Genomic DNA, 19,604 nt, shown 5'->3' on the forward strand with positions numbered 1-19,604 from the left:
TTACCTAAGCAACTCAAAACTTCACTTAGAGGCATTCCTTACAGTTGATGAATTTTGAATCAAGTTTTAGCCAATCACAAACAACCAATTAGCAGATTGATTGTATAACTAGAGACCTTTATCAAATCATACCCATATAAGGCAAACACCTAGCTGTAGCTGATCAAGTAATCCCTTTGGTTCCGTGTCCAGTTCATAAAAGCTCACTGCTCATGCCACTGGAGCAAAACTCTCTGAATCTCTTCCTGCTTTCGGTGCAGCCCAGTTAATTTGCTATTTGTTCAAATAAGCTCTGTTAAATGTACTGTCTAAAGTTTTTCTTTTAATAGAAGTGAATTAAATAATAGGAAATATGCCCCATTAAGTATTTCCTTAGAAAATGAGTGACTACGTGGATCGGGCAACAGGATGCAACATTGGTAGGTTTCCTCTAGCTTTGCCCAGTGATGGTGGGAATGAAAGAGGATTGAGGCAGGGGCCATTATCATGGTTTCTGGCAACCTCTTGAGAATGGGAGTAGCAAGGGAAGAGGTATCAGTCATGGTCATTTGAGTCCTTTAGAGATGCCCCAAGAAACTCCCAGATCAAGAAGATCTGGATCTGGTGCTAGGTTTCCAGTGAACTTTGAGGTGGATTTTGTCACTGTCACTGGGCCTTTTTTGTATCCTCTAGGCCAATATGTTCAGGTCACGCAATCTGATGTTTATAAATCTATTTATAAAAAATTTAACATAAGAGGTTCTAAACTGTCAATGTGCCAATGCTGTGCTTATCGAACTGTTTGATCTAAAAAGTGGTCTTCCTTTATTTAGGAACAAAAAATCTAACAGGATGCTGTTGTTCATTTTCATACTCTGATTTCTATTTTCAAGATATATTATTTTTATTTTCTTATGTCTTATACTCCATTCTGGCAGGCTTTATATATAGATTTATTTATTTATTTTCAGGTAGCTGTTTAATTAACTCCATTTCACAGATGATAACTGGGGCCCAGAGGGAAAAGAAACAGAGCAATAGTTAACATATAGGGCTAGTTGCATTACCTAAAAATAATTCAGGTTTACTTGACATTTCTGTGAAATAACAGAGAATCAAATAGGCTCATTCCACTGCTGATGTGGCAATGATGGCAATGATGGCTATGAACAATGAGGATTCCAAGTTCTGACTCACTTATTTCATAAGGGCTCAGCCAGCCTGCAGGTGACACCTGGGTAAATGTGGAGCCCACAAACACAACACGCTTCTAGACAGAAGAGCTGACATCTTCAATCTGAAATTCTCATCTAGTGGGCATTAAAAACCCTATATGAGACCCATAATATTTGATATGAACAAACAGTTAAGTGGGCTAAAGTCTATATCTACCAACACGAACCAGAATGAAGACTCAAAACAGAAAAAAAATCTGGTTTCTGAACCAGAAATGCCTTCTTTGTTGAAATTCTCTAGAATTATCATATTATCTCCTGCAACTCCTAACCAGAAAAGCAAATGTTCTCTTTTTACCAGGAAATGAATTAACTGTCATAATGTCTTGAAACAGATTTAATATAGTCCCTGATGGTCATGGGAATAACAATTTCTTTTCACTACAGAGAGAAACAAAAACTGACAAGAGTACGTTAGGTGTTTTTTTTTTTTTTTTTTTTTTTCCCAGAAACAGTTTTTAATAAAACTTTATTTTCCCTTGGCAATAAGAATGCTTAGAAATGCCAGCTCTCAGGACACAAATAGGTCCACAATCAATTCTAAGCTAAAAACAGAACGTTTAAGTAAATTTTATTTTATTTTATTTATTTTATTTTTTTTTTAGTTTTCTATGCAAATTAGCTCTTTTTTTTTTTAAAATTTATTTATTATTATACTTTAAGTTGTAAGGTACATGTGCATAACGTGCAGGTTTGTTACATATCTATACTTGTGCCATGTTGGTGTGCTGCACCCATCAACTCATCATTTACATCAGGTATAACTCCCAATGCAATCCCTCCCCCCTCCCCCCTCCCCATGATAGGCCCCTGTGTGTGATGTTCCCCTTCCTGAGTCCAAGTGATCTTATTGTTCAGTTCCCACCTATGAGTGAGAACATGCGGTGTTTGGTTTTCTGTTCTTGTGATAGTTTGCTAAGAATGATGGTTTCCAGCTGCATCCATGTCTCTACAAAGGACACAAACTCATCCTTTTTTATGGCTGCACAGTATTCCATGGTGTATATGTGCCACATTTTCTTAATCCAATCTGTCACTGATGGACATTTGGGTTGATTCCAAGTCTTTGCTATTGTGAATAGTGCCGCAATAAACATACGTGTGCATGTGTCTTTATAGCAGCATAATTTATAATCCTTTGGGTATATGCCCAGTAATGGGATGGCTGGGTCATATGGTACATCTAGTTCTAGATCCTTGAGGAATTGCCATACTGTTTTCCATAATGGTTAAACTAGTTTACAATCCCACCAACAGTGTAAAAGTGTTCCTATTTCTCCACATCCTCTCCAGCACCTGTTGTTTCCTGACTTTTTAATGATCGCCATTCTAACTGGTGTGAGATGGTATCTCATTGTGGTTTTGATTTGCATTTCTCTGATGGCCAGTGATGATGAGCATTTTTTCATGTGTCTGTTGGCTGTATGAATGTCTTCTTTTGAGAAATGTCTGTTCATATCCTTTGCCCAGTTTTTGATGGGGCTGTTTGTTTTTTTCTTGTAAATTTGTTTGAGTTCTTTGTAGGTTCTGGATATTAGCCCTTTGTCAGATGAGTAGATTGCAAACATTTTCTCCCATTCTGTAGGTTGCCTGTTCACTGTGATGGTAGTTTCTTTTGCTGTGCAGAAGCTCTTTAGTTTAATGAGATCCCATTTGTCAATTTTGGCTTTTGCTGCCGTTGCTTTTGGTGTTTTAGACATGAAGTCTTTGCCCATGCCTATGTCCTGAATGGTACTACCTAGGTTTTCCTCTAGGATTTTTATGGTATTAGGTCTAACATTTAAGTCTCTAATCCATCTTGAATTAATTTTCGTATAAGGAGTAAGGAAAGGATCCAGTTTCAGCTTTCTACTTATGGCTAGCCAATTTTCCCAACACCATTTATTAAATAGGGAATCCTTTCCCCATTTCTTGTTTCTCTCAGGTTTGTCAAAGATCAGATGGCTGTAGATGTGTGGTATTATTTCTGAGGACTCTGTTCTGTTCCATTGGTCTATATCTCTGTTTTGGTACCAGTACCATGCTGTTTTGGTTACTGTAGCCTTGCAGTATAGTTTGAAGTCAGGTAGCGTGATGCCTCCAGCTTTGTTCTTTTCACTTAGGATTGTCTTGGAGATGCGGGCTCTTTTTTGGTTCCATATGAACTTTAAAGCAGTTTTTTCCAATTCTGTGAAGAAACTCATTGGTAGCTTGATGGGGATGGCATTGAATCTATAAATTACCTTGGGCAGTATGGCCATTTTCACGATATTGATTCTTCCTATCCATGAGCATGGTATGTTCTTCCATTTGTTTGTGTCCTCTTTTATTTCACTGAGCAGTGGTTTGTAGTTCTCCTTGAAGAGGTCCTTTACATCCCTTGTAAGTTGGATTCCTAGGTATTTGATTCTCTTTGAAGTGATTGTGAATGGAAGTTCATTCCTGATTTGGCTCTCTGTTTGTCTGTTACTGGTGTATAAGAATGCTTGTGATTTTTGCACATTAATTTTGTATCCTGAGACTTTGCTGAAGTTGCTTATCAGCTTAAGGAGATTTTGGGCTGAGACAATGGGGTTTTCTAAATATACAATCATGACATCTGCAAACAGGGACAGTTTGACTTCTTCTTTTCCTAACTGAATACCCTTGATTTCTTTCTCTTGCCTAATTGCCCTAGCCAGAACATCCAACACTATGTTGAATAGGAGTGGTGAGAGAGGGCATCCCTGTCTTGTGCCAGTGTTCAAAGGGAATTTTTCCAGTTTTTGCCCATTCATTATGATATTGGCTGTGGGTTTGTCATAAATAGCTGTTATTATTTTGAAGTACGTTCCATCAATACCAAATTTATTGAGCGTTTTTAGCATGAAGGGCTGTTGAATTTTGTCAAAAGCCTTTTCTGCATCTATTGAGATAATCATGTGGTTCTTGTCTTTGGTTCTGTTTATATGCTGGATTATGTTTATTGATTTGTGAATGTTGAACCAGCCTTGCATCCCAGGGATGAAGCCCACTTGATCATGGTGGATAAGCTTTTTGATGTGTTGCTGAATGCAGTTTGCCAGTATTTTACTGAGGATTTTTGCATCGATGTTCATCAGGGATATTGGTCTAAAATTCTCTTTTTTTGTTGTGTCTCTGCCAGGCTTTGGTATCAGGATGATGTTGGCCTCATAAAATGAGTTAGGGAGGATTCCCTCTTTTTCTATTGATTGGAATAGTTTCAGAAGGAATGGTACCAACTCCTCCTTGTACTTCTGGTAGAATTCAGCTGTGAATCCATCTGGTCCTGAACTTTTTTTGGTTGGTAGGCTATTAATTATTGCCTCAATTTCAGAGCCTGCTATTGGTCTATTCAGGGATTCAACTTCTTCCTGGTTTAGTCTTGGAAGAGTGTAAGTGTCCAGGAAATTATCCATTTCTTCTAGATTTTCCAGTTTATTTGCGTAGAGGTGTTTATAGTATTCTCTGATGGTAGTTTGTATTTCTGTGGGGTCGGTGGTGATATCCCCTTTATCATTTTTAATTGCGTCGATTTGATTCTTCTCTCTTTTCTTCTTTATTAGTCTTGCTAGCGGTCTGTCAATTTTGTTGATCTTTTCAAAAAACCAACTCCTGGATTCATTGATTTTTTGGAGGGTTTTTTGTGTCTCTATCTCCTTCAGTTCTGCTCTGATCTTAGTTATTTCTAGCCTTCTGCTAGCTTTCGAATGTGTTTGCTCTTGCTTCTCTAGTTCTTTTAATTGTGATGTTAGAGTGTTAATTTTAGATCTTTCCTGCTTTCTCTTGTGGGCATTTAGTGCTATAAATTTCCCTCTACACACTGCTTTAAATGTGTCCCAGAGATTCTGGTATGTTGTATCTTTGTTCTCATTGGTTTCAAAGAACATCTTTATTTCTGCCTTCATTTCGTTATGTACCCAGTAGTCATTCAGGAGCAGGTTGTTCAGTTTCCATGTAGTTGAGCTGTTTTGATTGAGTTTCTTAGTCCTGAGTTGTAGTTTGATTGCACTGTGGTCTGAGAGACAGTTTGTTATAATTTCTGTTCTTGTACATTTGCTGAGGAGTGCTTTACTTCCAATTACGTGGTCGATTTTGGAGTAAGTACGATGTGGTGCTGAGAAGAATGTATATTCTGTTGATTTGGGGTGGAGAGTTCTACAGATGTCTATTAGGTCTGCTTGCTGCAGAGATGAGTTCAATTCCTGGATATCCTTGTTAACTTTCTGTCTCGTTGATCTGTCTAATGTTGACAGTGGAGTGTTGAAGTCTCCCATTATTATTGTATGGGAGTCTAAGTCTCTTTGTAAGTCTCTAAGGACTTGCTTGATGAATCTGGGTGCTCCTGTATTGGGTGCATATATATTTAGGATAGTTAGCTCTTCCTGTTGAATTGATCCCTTTACCATTATGTAATGGCCTTCTTTGTCTCTTTTGATCTTTGATGGTTTAAAGTCTGTTTTATCAGAGACTAGTATTGCAACCCCCGCTTTTTTTTGTTCTCCATTTGCTTGGTAAATCTTCCTCCATCCCTTTATTTTGAGCCTATGTATGTCTCTGCGTGTGAGATGGGTCTCCTGAATACAGCAGACTGATGGGTCTTGACTCTTTATCCAGTTTGCCAGTCTGTGTCTTTTAATTGGAGCATTTAGTCCATTTACATTTAAGGTTAATATCGTTATGTGTGAACTTGATCCTGCCATTATGATATTAAGTGGTTATTTTGCTCGTTAGTTGATGCAGTTTCTTCCTAGCCTCGATGGTCTTTACATTTTGGCATGTTTTTGCAATGACTGGTACCGGTTGTTCCTTTCCATGTTTAGTGCTTCCTTCAGGGTCTCTTGTAAGGCAGGCCTAGTGGTGACAAAATCTCTAAGCATTTGCTTATCTGTAAAGGATTTTATTTCTCCTTCACTTATGAAACTTAGTTTGGCTGGATATGAAATTCTGGGTTTAAAATTCTTTTCTTTAACAATGTTGAATATTGGCCCCCACTCTCTTCTGGCTTGGAGAGTTTCTGCCGAGAGATCTGCTGTTAGTCTGATGGGCTTCCCTTTGTGGGTAACCCGACCTTTCTCTCTGGCTGCCCTTAAGATTTTTTCCTTCATTTCAACTTTGGTGAATCTGGCAATTATGTGTCTTGGAGTTGCTCTTCTCGAGGAGTATCTTTGTGGCGTTCTCTGTATTTCCTGGATTTGAATGTTGGCCTGCCCTACTAGGTTGGGGAAGTTCTCCTGGATGATATCCTGAAGAGTGTTTTCCAACTTCGTTCCATTTTCCCCCTCACTTTCAGGCACCCCAATCAGACGTAGATTTGGTCTTTTTACATAATCCCATACTTCTTGCAGGCTTTGTTCATTTCTTTTTCTTCTTTTTTCTTTTGGTTTCTCTTCTCACTTCATTTCATTCATTTGATCCTCAATCGCAGATACTCTTTCTTCCAGTTGATCGAGTCGGTTACTGAAGCTTGTGCATTTGTCACGTATTTCTCGTGTCATGGTTTTCATCTCTTTCATTTCGTTTATGACCTTCTCTGCATTAATTACTCTAGCCATCAATTCTTCCACTTTTTTTTCAAGATTTTTAGTTTCTTTGCGCTGGGTACGTAATTCCTCCTTTAGCTCTGAGAAATTTGATGGACTGAAGCCTTCTTCTCTCATCTCGTCAAAGTCATTCTCCGTCCAGCTTTGCTCCATTGCTGGTGATGAGCTGCACTCCTTTGCCGGGGGAGATGCGCTCTTATTTTTTGAATTTCCAGCTTTTCTGCCCTGCTTTTTCCCCATCTTTGTGGTTTTATCTGCCTCTGGTCTTTGATGATGGTGATGTACTGATGGGGTTTTGGTGTAGGTGTCCTTCCTGTTTGATAGTTTTCCTTCTAACAGTCAGGACCCTCAGCTGTAGGTCTGTTGGAGATTGCTTGAGGTCCACTCCAGACCCTGTTTGCCTGGGTGTCAGCAGCAGAGGCTGCAGAAGATAGAATATTTCTGAACAGCGAGTGTACCTGTCTGATTCTTGCTTTGGAAGCTTCCTTTCAGGGGTGTACTCCACCCTGTGAGGTGTGGGGTGTCAGACTGCCCCTAGTGGGGGATGTCTCCCAGTTAGGCTACTCAGGGGTCAGGGACCCACTTGAGTAGGGAGTCTGTCCCTTCTCAGATCTCAACCTCCGTGTTGGGAGATCCACTGCTCTCTTCAAAGCTGTCAGACAGAGTCGTTTGCGTCTGCAGAGGTTTCGGCTGTGTTTGTTATTGCCCTGTCCCCAGAGGTGGAGTCTACAGAGACAGGCAGGTTTCCTTGAGCTGCTGTGAGCTCCACCCACTTGAGCTTCCCAGCAGCTTTGTTTACCTATTTAAGCCTCAGCAATGGCAGGCGCCCCTCCCCCAGCCTCGCTGCTGCCTTGCCGGTAGATCACAGACTGCTGTGCTAGCAATGAGGGAGGCTCCGTGGGTGTGGGACCCTCCCGGCCAGGTGTGGGATACGATCTCCTGGTGTGCCTGTTTGCTTAAAGTGCAGTATTGGGGTGGGAGTTACCCGATTTTCCAGGTGTTGTGTGTCTCAGTTCCCCTGGCTAGGAAAAGGGATTCCCTTCCCCCTTGCGCTTCCCAGGTGAGGCAATGCCTGGCCCTGCTTCAGCTCTCGCTGGTCGGGCTGCAGCAGCTGACCAGCACTCATCCTCCGGCACTCCCCAGTGAGATGAACACAGTACCTCAGTTGAAAATGCAGAAATCACCGGTCTTCTGTGTCACTCGCGCTGGGAGTTGGAGACTGGAGCTGTTCCTATTCGGCCATCTTGCTCTGCCCCCCCATTAGGTGTTTATTAAATGGATCGTTATAAACTTGATTTCTTAATATGTCTGTATTTATATAAGGACACAGATATTATTCTAGTTCAATGGTTGACATCTCCTAATTAATAAAAATTGAAAAAATTTAAACATATGTCCATGTTTTCAGGTTGAATAAGAAAGAATTGTGCTTAGTTATATAAACAAATCTTGGTTAACTGAACTGAATTTGAGTGAATAATGATAAATAATATATATTTTTGTTTTTCCAGTTAAGTGTGTCCCCTCAATTAAAATACATTTATGTAATTGCCTTTCCCAGTTTTGAATTCAATGGCAAAGATGAGTATTCTTTCAGACATCACTACGCAGTCATTACCATCAAAAACGTCAGTGTGAACCTCTACTCCTCAGCAAATGCTATTTGGTTCAATCAGGTCGATCTCCTTTCTGTTCCTTAGCCACACTACACTCAACCTCGTTTTCGGCTTTTAAAAATAAATACACATACATAATGTGGAAGGCCTTCTCCAGTTTTGCCCACATCCTCTGAGGCCTTGCTTAGGATAGCTATGCGTTTTGATAATTTCCTTCTCCAAATCCTTCCAAGTTTGCCTGAACTAACCAATAAGAATCTTAATATATGCTATCTTGTTCTCTACATGGCTCTGTCATGTACTTTTAAGCAAGTAGTAGTGGATACACACATACTGTTGTGTACTTCTACAAGAAGTAATGGATATTAGTTTGTTCATGACATATTTCCTCTATGTATAACTTATTTTTCACATAAATAATTTCCTCAATTATATTATAATTCTCTAGAGAGTAAGCTGTATAACTCAGTTTAATTATTTTGTATTCCTTCACACCTAGTGGAGGGCAGGTGTCTGTCAGAGTTGGTTAACAATTTCTTGGGCATTGGTTGCAGTTTAATATTTTTCCAGAATAGCTTTTAATTAATCTGTGGGGAGTTTAATTCATAGGCTAATTTATTTATTTATTATTTTTTAAAAACAGAGACAGGATCTCTGCTCTGTCACTCAGGCCAAAATGCAGTGGCATGACCATAGCTCACTGTAGCCTCAACTTCTTGGGCTCAAGATCCTCCCACCTCAGCCTCCTTAGTAGCTGGGACTAAAGGCATGTGCCACCACGCCTGGCTTATTTATGTTTGTGTGTGTGTGTGTGTGTGTATTTGAGACAGAGTCTCACTCCAGCACTCAGGCTGGAGTGCAGTGGCATGATCTCAGTTCACTGGAAACTCTGCCTCCTGGGTTCAAACAATTCTCTTGTTTCAGCCTCTTGAGTAGCTGAGATCACAGGCACATGCCACCAGGCCTGCCTAACTTTTGTATTTTTAGTAAAGACGGGGTTTCACCATGTTGGCCAAGCTGGTCTCGAACTCCTGACCTCAGGTGATTCACACATCTTGGCCTCTCAAAGTGCTGGGATTACAGGTGTGAGCCACTGCTCCCAGCCTAATTTAGCCGATTTAATAAATCTACAAAATTAAACGATTTCATGCAGAAAATTTCTCTCTGTTAAATATAAAAGACTACATTTTAAAAGAGTCTTATTTCAGAGTTTTAAACTCAGTTACTTAGTAGTTACTCTAAGTAAACCATTCTTCTTTGTCACAGGCTAGAGAGTGTATGTAGTGGTGATTATGTCTTTCTATCATCTTTTTCATTTGGCTTAGGGGATTTGCTAAGACCTAAAATGTGTGGTTGTTAAAGAACATTGCAGTTCTCTAAACATTTTTATTAGTTTTTTTTCCCTAATTATAATGTAGAACATGCTTGATGTAGAAAAGTTGCAGCACCTAGAAAAGCAGAAAGGCAAACAAAACAAAAGAAGAATCCACCCATAATCTCCTTGGTTTCTTCATCACAAATACCTTGGGTATTTTGGCACTTGCAGTACATTTTCTAGATTGAGAATGAATCCAGAATGCTTTTGAGGACTGAGCTTTTACATTTTGGGGGACTTTCTTTGAGAAAAATAATATAAAATTATAAATGCAAAATTGAGTTTGAACGTTAATATTTATATAGAATGAGAAAGAAAATAATAAAAATTATAAATTTTATAAAGTTAAAAAATACTCCACATATCATACAATCCAGAAAAATCAATTATTGTGTTAACTCTTTTTCATTTATTTATTTATTTATTTAGAGAGTCTCTCTCTGTCACCAGGCTGGAATGCAGTGGTGTGATCTTGGCTCGCTGAAACCTCCGTCTCCTGGGTTCAAGCGATTCTCCTGCCTCAGCTTCCCAAGTAGCTGGGACTACAGGTGCACACCACCATGCCTGGCTAATTTTTGTATTTTAGTAGAGACGGGGTTTCACCATGTTGACCAAGATGATCTCGATCTGTTGACCTCATGATCAGCCTGCCTCAACCTCCCATAGTGTTGGGATTACAGGCGTGAGCCACCACGCCTGGCATGTTAACTCTTATTGCTTGACACTCCTCTCCCACCCCTACATTTTAGATTGAATGCTCATTGGTGACCTCTTCGAAAGACAATGATTTTGTAATAGCATTTTCTATAGAGACTAGAAAGAGAATGAAAGAATAATTCAGTCTTCTCCCTCACATGGGTGATCAAAATTAATGTTTTTATTATTGCTAGTTTGGAAGAGTCCTTTGCAAGGACATGGATGAAGCTGGAAACCATCATTCTCAGCAAACTATCACAAGGACAGAAAACCAAACACCGCATATTCTCACTCATAGGTGGGAATTGAATAATTAGACCACTTGAACACAGGGAGAGGAACATCACACACCGGGGCCTACTGGGGTGGGGGCTGGGGGAGGGATAGTTTAGGAGAAATACCTAATGAAAATAATGAGCTGATGGGTGCAGCAAACCAAAATGGCACATGTATACCTAGTTAACAAACCTGCACGTTGTGCACGTATACCCTAGAACTTAAAGTAAAAAAAAAAAAATTAAACTCAAACTACAGGGCAGTAAATGTCACCTTAGCTGTTTAAGTAATTGTATTTAATGTCAAATTAAATGATTCTACTCAGTTATTTGCATCAAAAAATTATCTCCAGTGATCTTTAAACAAAAGCCTTGTGATTCTACTGTCAGAGATCCTATATATAGCAACAGTTGAAAATCAAATGGTCAGGATCTAGTGCTAACTGACTTTCAGTTACAAAGAAGGGGGTCAAAGCGCAGCGTGATTAATGCTTAATAATTAGATTTCTGTCCAGAATTCTAGTTAACCCTGTGAGGATGGCTTCACTACCTGCTTGAAAGAGGACATGGCACACCTTGGAAAGAGTGGTGTAAGGAAGGGAACCAGATCCAAAGTGTGGTGGCTTTTAGTAAGTGCACCCTGTCCTTATATTTTAAAAAATAGTAATTGAATGAACTTTTTTCTTTCATTTATCAGCATACTGTAATTTTTTGTGCTGAAAATACTTTTTTACAACATAATGTTTAATAGATGCTCAGTATTCATCATGTAAAAATGTACCATAATTTTCTTATCTTTTATTGCTGAATGTTTTGGTGGCTTTCCAATTTTTTAATATTATAAACAATACTACATCTAGCATTCCCATGCACATGTCTGACGCCATTTATTGGGCTGAATTATTCTTAGGATAAATTTCTAGAAATGCCATTGTTGGGTGAAAAGGTGTGAAGAGTTTTTTCAAGGCTTTGATAGATACATTAAGACTTGATACATTATACAGCTATTTTGCAAAAATATTGTAACAATGTATCTGTCTTACCAATAACAGTGAAAGAGAGTAAAAGACTATGCATTCACATATCTTGAATGAAAAGCATTATAAGTTCAGAATATTATTCAGCACCCCAGAGAGAGCCATTAAAGAACTACAGAGTGTTTTGAGAGAGATGTGTAGGTAGGAGGCAGGTCTGCCTGATATGTTTGTCAGAATAAGGCCATGTAGTGACAGCCTACGTAAACAACTTCCCAAAAGCTTTTTACTGATATCGAAAGCCTGACCTGTCATTGAATTTTGCTACTTAGGCAGTGCATATGGTGTATGATCAGAGCTAAAAGAACAGAATGGTGAAGGTTTGGGTGTCTTTTGGGAAGTTGATAGAATATGGTGCAATATGAGTTCAAGCCTGATTCAAATTCTGTATCTGGAATGCAGTTTTAATGTCCTTTGTTTTAGAAGGATGGTCACAGACAGTATTTTCTAGTCAGGCATGAATACATTATTATCATTTTATGTCAGTAAATTTGATGGCATGATTATTTTCTATGTTATTGTATTCACCATGAAATGTTAAGAAGCAAGGGCATATAGCATAATAAAAACCATAAAATACTGTTAGTGAAGGCCAGGAAAGATAAAGAACAAAAGAACTGGCACATTTTGTTAAGTAATTAAACTAATTAGTTTTTAATAATGACTAGAATTTGTACATATTGCTTCGAAAGAATTTAATTCATAAAAATTTAATTGCTTTGAATATTTTAAATCTCTTATGAAGCCCATGATTTAAAATTCACTGAAATCTAACTGTCTAGGGAAGATACTGCAATGTGACATGTTATAAATAAGTCAAAAATTTAATCAAAATGTGCATTTCGGATTCTTTGAAAACAAGTAATGATTCCTTTTAATAACTGGCTCATGTCTTTTCTAGGAAATACAAAGTGAAAAACTATAAACACAATGTACCAACCAAAGGTAGATATTATAAAATTGAACTGGAAGAAAGAAAAGGAATTTTTTTAAAGGCACAGAGTACGTCCTACATATTGTGTCTAACAGCACTGGGAATATATGGTACATTGCTATTATAACTAGGCCATATCTCTGTCTAGTTTCCCCAGGGAAAGGCTACCATCTCCTTTGATAATGTCTATTTCCCTGTAGTGTGGTTGTGTTTGCTTTGTTGATTTTCAAGTCATGTGAGGAGCCCTAGTTGTAATTGAATCTGGGAAGTCCAAAATCTCTGGCTGATTTTTTCTTCCCCAGGTACCAATTTATAGCCTAATAGAAAGCACCTTTGCCAGACTGGGGCACTGATGATTTAACTTCTTTCCTTCACACAGAACGTGTATCATCTCTCGGGCTAGATGAGATGCCTAATGTACCGTATTCACTCAACAATCTGATTTAATAGTATTTTAGGGGTACCTACTGGGTGCTTGAGGATCTATAAAGAAAAGCATTCAAGCTACTTTTATTATAAAAGGAGAAGAAAAATTCACAAATAATTATAATGCAGCATGCTATGGCTGATGTAAGAGAAGAAACATGAAGTACTCTAAAAACTTTAAAGGAAAACGAGATCATACTTTTTTTTTTTTTTTTAAGACCCGAGAGACATCATGGAGGAGGTGGCATTTGAGGTGTGCCTTAACAGATAAATAGTATTTTGACAGGTGCAGATGTAACCCTATAGCTAAGAGAACAGGTTGAGTAAAGGTACAGCACCATAAAAACATGATGTGCTTGGAGAACAGAAAATCCTAAAGCTCTATAGAAATATGGAGAGGTAGTGAGTATAATGTCAGAAAAATCCATCTGCGTCTAGAGGATATCACTTAATTGAGTAAGGAAAGTGGTGATGGTAGAGGTGAGGACTGACAGGAGATGTTAGTAAGATTTTGAGCCGTGGAATGACATGATCAGAGTCTAAACATGGCCAGAAGACTGGTTTGAATGTCTTGGATTGCTTAGAGGAGAGAGAGGTTGAATGGGTTGGGGGGACAAGAACAGAGGCTACAGTCACAAGTCAGACTGATCAGAGGGCATGGGCATGGGGGTGGTGGTGTGTATCCATTTGGGATTCTAGTTGTGAGCAGTAGAACATCTTGGCTAATCTTTCCTGAAAGATAAGTATTGGAAGGATTGATGGGATGGCTGGAGAAACATGTACGGCAAAAACAGCACAGAGGAGGGGAGGGAGCTAGAACCACAGCCAAGGAAAACCTACATGAATAGTCTGGTTAGAGTCCTGCTGCTCGCTCTTGTCAGTGGACATGACTTTGACATACTGATTTTGCTGTTGTGTATACCTTCTAAACTGTTCCTACATGTTTATATCCTTTCCTTAAATTTCCAAGACCCAGGTAGAAGAATCCTACTGGTTGAATTTTGTTCCCAGATACCAGAGGGCTGGAAGAGAGAGGCTTGCCGACTTCAGCTTCCAGAATGGGACGTGTTGCACTGTACCTCCTCATGAAGCACCCTATGAAAAGGAGGGCTTGGGTGCTGGGAGTTCAAAAAGAACAAAGGCCAGTGTTCCCTGGACTCTATGTCTCTGATTGCTTAAAAGATACATCCTTTCTCTACACTTATACTGAAAAAGAAAATATATGGAATATTGCTCAATCAACAAAGAAGGTATTCACTCCGTCTTCAGTGGGGAATAACCCAAAGACTTGTCAGATTTTGCATGTGAGTCAGTATCCGTGAGAAATGCTCATTTTTCTTCTGGGTGTGTCTTCATCCCATGTCGATATTCTGTCATCTCTGAACTAATTTTTAAAGCTGACCATCACCAATAAAACTTATGTACAATAATGGAAGAAGAAGAGAGAAAGAGAAGAGAAAGTTTGTGCAGCTGATCGAGAGGCTGTTTAGAATTTATGACTTGCTTCCTTCACAGTCTTTTTGATAAACCTTTGCTTCAGGTGTTTGGGGATCACAGTGATTCCAATCCTATTTGTTTTTTCACTGTTATATTCTAAATGCCTATTATAGGGCCTGATACAGAGTAAGTGAATTAATTTTTTTCCCAGGACATACCTATAAAAGGAGAGTTCTAAAAGGAATAATCTGGCTTCCACTCACTCTCTTTCTCAGGAAGTAACTGCCAGCCTATTCTTTTTGCTGGTTAGAAATAATTACCAGCTCCCTAACATCATTTCCTTCGTTTTTACTCACTGGCATGGGATACCTGAAATAGCCTGATTCCAATTCAGGGTAAACATTGTTATCTTCCACAAATTTGTTTCTATGTCAGAGCATTTACAGCACCTTGCACAGTAGCTGTCCAACCTTGCAAATGTTGAGTCCTGTTGGGTACTGTCACCAAGTCTCTAAAAGGCAAATCCATCATTATATAATATCTGCTGCATCTGGATGTTGTGGAATGTGATGACACCGGTAAATCTCTTGACCACCAACTTATTGCCTTACTCCTTTTACTATAAAATGGGATTATGATTCAGGAGAAATAGTTGGTATACTTAGAAAAGAGCTGGCAGGGCAGCAGGACTAGGCAAACTGGGAAGTATGAGTAACCTGATCAAGCAGCTTCCTTGTGTCTTCAGAACTTGCTCGGATCCAGTTGACTGTACATCATTTGCATCTGAAGATAAATAAGCCAGAATTTACAGTTGGGTGGATCAGAGACCACCAGGCCATATATACAGCTCAGGGCCCGTGGTCACTTGCGTCCTATCATAAGTCATTTACTCTGAACCTGGGCTCAATAGCAAGACGTAAGTTTCTTTTTTTTTTTTTAATTTTTAATTTAATTTTTAGTTCTGGGGTATATGTACAGGATGTGCAGATTTGTTACATAGGTAAATGTGTGCCATGGTAGTTTGCTGCCCCTATCCACCCATCACCTCGGTATTAAGCCCAGTATGCATTAATATTTATCTTAATGCTCTCCCTGTCCCCACCCCACCCCCTGACAGGCCCTAGTGTGTGTTGTTCCCCTCCCTGTGTCCATATGTTCTCGTTGTTTAGCTCCCACTTATAAGTGAGAACATGTGGTGTTGGGTTTTCTGTTCCTGCATTAGTTTGCTGAGGATAATGGCTTCCAGCTTCATCCATGGCAAGACATAGGTTTCTAAAGAGGGCTTTCCTCTATAACCCAATGGGCCTCATCTAGAGGGGTTTGTTATGGTCTTCGTGCAATATCCTGATCTGCTTGAGACTCTTTGACTTCTCTGCATCTTTGGGTCATAAAGTTGATGGCAGAACTCCTGGCTGTACTGGTGGGCTCTGCTGTCTGCCCAGTCAGAGAAGGTTTTCTTGCTGTTGGGCTTACTAAAGTTCAGTGGCTGTCAGATCAGTTGGTAAATGTACCAGAGCATCCCTCAGACCTGACTTATTTTGCTTTCCACATTCAAAGAAATCGAGAATGTATTGTATCTGTTTTATTGGTGGAGGGAAAAACTTGTCCTTTACTTCAGAGGAATATCCAATGTACCTGAAGCCACTGGAGTTGTGACTTTTCTTCTTCACTGAGCTACCAGGCCTCTTTATTCTCATGGGGTCTACCCCAAATTCTCTGGCTTGCATTTCTCGTTTTCTAAGGCATCTAGAGTATGGCTACTTCCTGCTTTTCAGGTCCTGCCAGCATGAAATGATATCACTGAGATAGTGAACCAGTATGAATGTAAGGTGGTCAATGTCAATGAATGTAAGGTAGTCAATAGTTGTGACATAGAACAGAGAATTGATCTACCTAGTTCTGGGGCAAGATTATTAAAGTTTGCTGCTGTCTTGCCAAAGTCCAGAAATTTACTTGCATTATCTGTATATTGAGATACCAAAGAAGCACCTCCCAGATTAAGAGCTGAACCCCAGGTGCCAGACCTAAATGGCCTTGCCCCTGTAAGGAAGACAACCTATAAAACAGGTGCTCTTGTTTGTCACCACAAAACTCTGTTTCCAAGACCTATCTATCTTCTGCACTGGCCAAAATAAAAGAGTTAAACAGGGGATGTGTAGGTTTACCACTGTGTATCTTTTAAATTTTTGATGATGATGTTAATCTCTGCAATTTCCCCCAGAGAAGTGTTTGGTTTTTAGTTTTTAAAGTTTTGAATTTTGAAAGTTTAGGTAAGAAGGAGGAACAGACTTCTACTTGGCCTTTTCTTCCATCTCCTCTTGTACTGTCTTGGGCTAGTGAGCCAATGCCGAGGGCCAGCCTTCCAATTCCTGGGATACCCAACTCAGCTATCGGCTCATGCGTGGGAGAAACAACCTCAGAGTGTGTTAGGGAAATTTACCGGAGTTACCATGTGTGAGCCCCATTTATTGTTTGTCCCATCAGATGTCTGTCTATCTGGTTAGAAACACTTTTCATTAAAAAGTCAAATAGAGTCTCAGTAAGCTGCCCATATATTCTGTCCTAAAAGACTTCCTGGTCACTGCCAAAAAAATGAACCATTTTGATTGCTTGCCTTGGCTGTTATAAAAGCAACCCTACTTTGCTGCTGCAGATTAAGGCGTTTGCCAGAATCCTTCAGATCCAATTGAAATCAGAAAGTCTGTTTCAATACAGTATTGTGCAATGGAATACCGAGCTTATGCAGCTCAGTGACTAAATAACTTTTTATAGATATTGGCACAGCCCTGAAAGGATGTAGTGCAGGGAGTATCCTCTGGAGCACTTTGGGGCACAGAGTCTGGGAGTGGGGATGGTCACATCATAAACATACTTCAGTCTTCTTTTTTTTTTTGAGACGGAGTCTCGCTCTGTCGCCCAGGTTGGAGTGCAGTGGCCGGATCTCAGCTCACTGCAAGCTCCACCTCCCAGGTTTACGCCATTCTCCTGCCTCAGCCTCCTGAGTAGCTGGGACTACAGGCGCCCGCCACCTCGCCCGGCTAGTTTTTTTTTGTATTTTTAGTAGAGACGGGGTTTCACCGTGTTAGCCAGGATGGTCTCGATCTCCTGACCTCGTGATCCGCCCGTCTCGGCCTCCCAAAGTGCTGGGATTACAGGCTTGAGCCACCGCGCCCGGCCACTTCAGTCTTCTTATCTACCAAAGTCTCCAGAATCCATTCACTACATTACACTAAAGAATTTCTGGTATTTCATCTTTGCTTCGTGTAATCCAACACTAAGTCAAGATTTCTGTGAACCAGCAAGGATACTCTTAAAAGCGCTCTCAGCTATTTGAGAAGGACATCAAATCCAGAATTTATGCTAAGAGTTTCCTTAATGATCAATTTAGGCCTGATCTAAAGCAATATTTTAATACTTTAAAATACATTCTTATATATATTCTATAGAGTTTTCTCAATATAGTAAGCAGTAAATTTCTACAATGTTTTCAGTATATAATCATTTGTTCTTGGGTTTGACTTTTTTGTTGGCCTCTTGGGGCATGTTTGAATCTGACTGTAGTTATTGAACTGGTGACAATGAGAGTTGTGTGTGTGTGTGTGCACAAGCACGTGTGTGTGCACGTACATGCGTATGTGCCTGACTGTACCCACATGTGTGTTAGGGATGCAACGTAATGAAAAGTACCTTCATCTTTATAGGTAACTCTCCAAGGCAAGGAAGCTATTTAAAAAATATATCCCCCATATGAATATCCACTTTGGGTTTGCAGATTGATGTGTAAACTGCAGAGATAAAAAATAATGACCATTCAGAAAATGTTGCCAAAAGGTTGAGGGCTGATTTCCCAAGGGATTCATTACCATAAAATCGCTTTTCCAGACTAAGGGAGATTTCCCTGGATCAAAGGGGTTAGATTTGACTGGGTTAGCATCAGTCTTTTACTTTCTAAATCAAAATCAAGAGCCACGTAATTCCTCTGAGACCTTGCTTTGAATCTGATAGTCCTTGTGATCAAAGATTTCCTTCTGCTTTCTATAGCCTCGGGTTTTTTTCTTTCGTTAAAGCATCTGATCTTCCCAAAGATCTGATGTATTTGTTTATCACAGATAATAGCATATTAGACTTAAACAAGAACTTGATTTTCTATACACTGTTGAGCGTACAGCCATATAACTGCAAATTTGAATCGTTATGGAATTTAGTGAGCTTGTTTAAAAGTAGAATCAGAAGCTCTTGTATGTCATTTATTACGGTGCTTATTTTACATAAAAAATCAATTCGGACTATATGAGTATAATAAATCTGACATATTTCTGTAGTAAAAAATATAACAGATGATTAAAAAATCAGACACAAACACATCCTATAAATATTTTACAAAATATAATTTGTTTTTCCCAAATACCCATTTGTATGGAAATCTGTGGACATTTGCAAAAGACTCCACTTCTTTTGGCTCCTGCTGAGATTCTGATGATGCCAAGTCATTTCTCTCACCCATGACCTTGGGTTGATAGTACTTGGAAGAATGTTATTTATTTAAGAAAGAAATAACAATATTAGCCACTTGAATTCAAAATTCTTCTATATTAAATTTTTTCTTGTTTTTATGAAGACATCATTAAAACAACTATAAAACACTGTGAAAGGACTATTTCACCTCCAATTTTAACTCCTTGACAGAGCAGCTATTTTTATTTTTTCCTGTGTTTCTCTCATTTTTCAAACAGTCGGGATAGGCTTATGGCTTCTTGGGGAGCCCAAATTTCTTAGACATTTAATAGGCTTTTCATCTATTTGATTTCTTTTTAAAAATAGATTCATGGGGTACACGAGCAGGTTTGTTACACGAGTATATTGCATAACGCTGAGATTTGGGTTTTTAGTGAATGCATCACCAAATAGTGAAAGTAGTACCCAATAGATAGTTTTTTAGCCTTTGCTCCTCCCTGCCTTCCTCTCCTCTTTTGGAGTCTCCAGTGTTTATTATTTCTGTCTTTATGCCCATGTGTACTCATTGTTTAGCTCCCACTTATAAGTGAGAACATGTGGTATTTGATTTTCTGTTTCTG

The sequence above is a fragment of the Macaca fascicularis genome, chromosome 1 (genome assembly GCF_037993035.2).
Source record: "Macaca fascicularis isolate 582-1 chromosome 1, T2T-MFA8v1.1".
Lineage (NCBI taxonomy): Eukaryota > Metazoa > Chordata > Mammalia > Primates > Cercopithecidae > Macaca > Macaca fascicularis.